This window comes from Corvus brachyrhynchos, unplaced genomic scaffold, assembly GCF_000691975.1.
Source record: "Corvus brachyrhynchos isolate BGI_N302 unplaced genomic scaffold, ASM69197v1 scaffold115, whole genome shotgun sequence".
NCBI classification, from domain to species: Eukaryota; Metazoa; Chordata; class Aves; order Passeriformes; family Corvidae; genus Corvus; species Corvus brachyrhynchos.
Genome location: NW_008239553.1, coordinates 10043528 through 10048580, shown reverse-complemented (window position 1 = coordinate 10048580; position 5053 = coordinate 10043528). Strand labels below are relative to the sequence as shown.

Sequence of the window (5053 nt, the reverse complement as noted above, 5' to 3'; positions counted from 1 at the left end):
AGGCAGCCTGCTGCTGTGCCTTGGGAAAGGGGGATTTCGGGGATAAGCGACGGAGGAGGGGAGTCTCACAAACCTCAGTTAGTACGTGGCTTTAAGGCGGCAGTATCGGCCATCCCTACAGCGATTAGCTTGGTATCTGTTGCTGTGCAATTCCGATTTCATCTATTTAACATACAAATAAATGTCTGCAAATAAAGGCGAAGTGTTGCTATTTTGCTTTGCCCTGGGGGGATCTAAATTTTGGAAATACTCTGTGTCCAACTGCCATGTTTTGGGGGGAGGGGGGGAAATACATCTTTTGTTACAACTATTACTAGTACAACTATGGTTATTTTTTCCCCTTAAGAGATTCTGTTTCTTGTTCCTGCCATGTTGATGCTGACCATTGGTCACCCTGGAATTTTGAGTATCTTAAGTATTATGACTTTCTTTAGTCTAAATGCCTGTAGAAAATTGTTCAATAAGCAGGTAGAAGAACCCTGCAGATAAGCTTCTTGGAGAGAAGTTTCTCTTAAGTAACCTCCCGTGGCAGAAGATACTCTGATTTACCAGCAGAAATTTTAAGTGCACCTCAAAGAAAATGAAGTCCCTGATATGTGCTCTCCAGATAACCCACTGTGCTGGTGTCCGTGTTTCCATTAAAACGGCAGAGATAAGTCAACAGAGGTCAGGGAAGAAGCTGCTCCTTGTGCTCACATGGATCAATAGCTTTAAAGTCCAAACTGGTTTTAGGCATGACTTTGAAACAGCAGCAGGCACTGGTCTTATAAATGCATTTCTGCCTTCAACATGAGTGACTGAGATCACATACCCAAGTGCTGTGGTGATTGGCTGCCATAAGTATGAAAAAGACAATTAAGTTCCTGCCCAAAAAACCCCAATTAACTGGAAGACAGCTGTTTTTGCTGGCACAGTGGTAGCTGTTAATAGGCTTGAATGAGGCTTTTGTAGTGGGAACTTAGGGATGTGATCTTCTGAACCAGAGGAGGTCATGCAGATGTTCATCTTTGGCAGGCACTGGGGAGCTACTGATGTGGCACAAGTTTGCAGGTCATGTCCAATGGGATTTAGAGCTAGCTATCACTTGGTATAGACCAGATTGAAATGAATGCCTGTCAATGGGCAGAAACAGCTGGGACATCTGAGGATGTCTAAATGGAGGTGCATGTTGATGTTTGAGATGCACACTCAGGCACCCTGATGTTGCTGGCTCTTAGGCTGTTGCTGGGTATTCAGTGGCTGTGGCCATTTTTTATATGCAGCTGCCTTGGCTGTTGCCTTTTACTGGTGGGACCAGAGTTTCCTGTGGTCAAGAGTAAAGTACCCAACACTAAAGCTCTGTGACTGAGGTGGCTGCCTGTAAGGTGTTTGGTGGAACTTAGTTTGTTGGCTTTAACTTTTATAGTGTGTGGGGGTTATATATCTGATTACCTGACAGGCTGCTTTTATCCACATGTACTGCTACACTTAAGAGCAACAGAGATGCCAGAACTAGAGTCCTCCTGTATTTGTAGAAAGAAGGCTGTTGATCAGTTGATCAACAAAAGGTTGATCTCTGAAACCTTTTTAGTCCAAAAGACATCTTGGAATATGTTTAATGTTTAGAGAAGCATTAAACATGTTGTTTATATATTATTGTTTTGGATATCTTTATGTGGTTTCACTAAGACTCTGATGTGAGGCAGAAAAGTATGAGCTAGTGACTACAGAAAGAGGGTCAGTCCTTAAAAAGCCTTCAAAAGCAGCTCTCAGGTTTTCCCAAACTGATTAATATACATGTTTTCACATCGCATGGTGTAACTCAGTGCAAAACAATTGGAAAGAAACCCCAAATATATACAATCCAGATTGCTCTTGAGTTTTGGCAAGGTGTACCTCATTTTCTTCAGTGAATTTTAAGAGGCTGTATCATTGTCTGGTCACAGACTTGCTTTCAGACAGGAAGTTGCTAATGTGCGATAGAAAGTGTGAGGGTTTAAGAGCATTAGACTGCAATTTTCAGTGCAGTAACTTCTTATGCTTTTGAATTGAATTTCACCATAAAAGCTGATAAGCAGTGTGCCGTGGGGCAGAAAGTAAGATCAGGAAGGTAATGTCCTGACATTAAGCCCAACGTTTGCTTCTGAAAATGCAGCAAAGTACCCCAGAAAACAAAACTATGGGATACTGGGGGTTTCCAACTTCTTTGACTTGGCTGACCCAAGATAATACAGGAGAGTGGTGGAAGGGGGGCAAACAAGCAGGATAGGGAGAGGGAAGGGAGAGGAAATAGATTTGCAGTGAACAAGCCACTTAAAAATTTCAGTGAATATTCACTTAAATTTGTTTCATTTTTAGGCAAAAGCAACGACCATCAAAGAAGCTCTAGCCAGATGGGTAAGTACTAGAACAGTGTCTAGTGGCGTAGGGTTTGACTGTATTCAGCTAAATTTGTTTTTCAAACATTTTAAGAAATGTTTGCTTGAAACATCTGCGTTAAGAAGTTTCACAAAGTAAAATGATGATTACTGTTGCTGTTGTATAGTACATTCTGTTGGACTTTCTATATGTTCCTGTTAAATTGATACAACTGGTAAAGATTAGTCTGTTTTGCCCTCCTGCCTTGTTCTGCTGAATGTGCATTGGCCTGAAGCCACAAAGAGATTCAGAGCTGGGAAGGTATTATGTTTTAACTATGCTCTGTTCACTTTACCTAAGTGCAGTCCTTCCCACAGAATAAACAAGTATGAAATTCTCACCGTACTGAATTCAGTGAAACTTCTACATGTGTTTTGACATATGGTGCCTCATGTTGTGCAAAGCTTAACTCAGAATGAATTTCTTGGGGTTTTTTTCTTCTTAAAGTAACTGTGTTAATGCAGAAGCTCATTTGTCTGGTGGTGGCTGACCTGGTGTTCCAGAAAGCTGTGTGTTGGCAAGGATGCAGATGTAATTTCAAATGATGAGGCAGGATGCTCTAGGGTCAGGTTCATTGTCCAGTAAAACCAGTGAAAATCTTTCCCCAGTCTCTGAATTTTAGATAAAGGCACAGACGTGCTGTCTGGTGTACATGTGCTTCCCTGCTAATTCTGGCCAGCTGCTAGAGCAAGGATTTATAAATGTTTTGGTCTCTAGAAGATCTGGATGTGAGAGTGTGGGCAGGTACACTTGAAAGCCAGAAGCTCAAGGTACTAGCCTGTGACTGAAGATTGTTTCCATTTTGAGTTTTATCATTGTTTAGTACCTTCAGTATTTCAGGGGTTTTCCAGTTATGTTGGTATATCCCACAAACTTCACTCCTGCTCTCCTAGTAAGAACTAGAATGCAACGACTTGCAGACATTAGCATTACTAGAGGTATGAACTGTATATTAAAAGTTTTCTTTTCCTCCCTCACTCTTTCTGCCTTCCAGAACTTCAGCTCCATGTTTCCTATGACAGATTTATTTTTCATTTGCTCCTCTGTCACATGTCTCTTAGACAGAATCACCCTGTGTCAGTGAGTTTCCATCAAAGTTAGGCATGAAGTGCTGAATTTGCTTTTCTGTTCAAATTATTGGGGGTGGGTCTAAATCTTCTTTTTACTCTTCCTAATCTGGGTCCATGTGACTTGTACAACTGGATTCGGCGTTGTGTTGCATTCTGAATTTTTTGCTTCCCTTTGCCATAAGGGTTTACCTATGCCCTACAGTCAGGGTGACATTAGTTGAATCAAAGCAACTTGAAATCAAAGCAGCTTCAACTTGGCAAACATGTAACCTGTTCTTAAATATGTCTGTTCTACCTATACTTTCTCTGTGGCATATTGTGGTTATGCAGCTGCTTACAGAAGTACTTGGCAATCAGGATGAATTTTCTTCCTGCAGGTGCTCACTGCTGGCCACAGTCTGTGTTGGAAGCTCTCTCCCTTTCATGTTTTTAAGGAAAAATGTATTTTTATTGGTTGGTATAAGCGGATAGATTACAAACTGAGTGTAAATACAAATAGATACAGTGCTGTTCTTAGAAAAGAAAATGGAAGTTTCCCATTGATATAGTTACTTTGTTTGAACATGTATAGGCATATTCCAGCATAACATCTGACATGCTTATTTGCTAAATTGCTAATTATGAGTATAACACTGTCACACTGAATTTGGACAGAAACTGGAATATAAATAAATGTACAAGACAACATTTTTTTTTATTACATTAGGTTTTCTGAAGTATTTTGGGTGCATAAGAGGAAAAATAATGTTATGAAAACCTGATGTTCTGCAGTGGGATACTAAAAGACTTACAGGATATGATTAATTTAATTACAAAGTAGCCACATAAACTGGGGCACACTCAGCTCTCTCTCTTTTCAGTAGATGCATGAAATGGGGGAGAAAACAAGAGTCCTTGTTTCTAAAGCGCCAGGATTTCTCCTTTGTTAATGGACCTCCAGTCCCTGCACTGAACACTGAGTGAACTGACAAAATGCTCCCTTTGTGCTGTCAGGGAGGCAGCTGTCAAAACTGCTGCTACTCTCTAAACAGATACTTGTTCCAAGTGTTTAGTCAATAATTGCCATCACTTCCGAATTTTAAAAACTTTAATAGATTCTATTTTTAATAAACCTAAATGCTGAAGTTACGTCCATTTTTCTAAGGCTCTGAATTATCAATCTAGGTTGTCAATAGGAAATTTGTCTTTTTCTGTATTCTCTAAAGTGTGACATCTTCCCCCACTCTTGCTTAATGGCTAATTAGAATTTTTTTGGGGGGGATTCTTAACACTGTGAATCTGTTGAGGTTCTCCCCCAAAAGATACTACCCTGTGTTCAGTTTGTGTTGTGAGTTAGGCATGAATTCTGAGACTTCTGGGTGAAGTGGGAAGGAAACTTTTCTGTCAGAACTTTTAAAATCTGCTTCTGCTGTAGATTGGCCCTAGCTGAGATTTCTCTATGTCAGTCTCCATGGAAATAGCTTAATTCAAAATTTTAGCCTTCCATCTGTTCTCCATTCTCTATGGCAGATGACTACTTGATTAAATTGCTCAACTGTTACACAACTTTTAAAAACCAGCATATGTAATGTATAAGTTCTTTTGAT

General features: G+C 40.1%; 1 protein-coding gene across 2 annotated transcripts in view; it reads left to right on the top strand.

Moving 5' to 3' along the window:
* The first annotated feature begins 2278 nt into the window (after window positions 1-2278).
* Window positions 2279-5053, top strand: part of DNAL1 (dynein axonemal light chain 1) — an 11398-nt gene continuing 8623 nt past the window's right edge. For both annotated transcript variants that reach the window (XM_017741870.1, XM_008639707.2), the window contains exon 1: window positions 2279-2376. The gene's annotated coding sequence lies outside the window, so the exon portion shown is untranslated. The remainder of the gene's footprint in view (window positions 2377-5053) is intronic.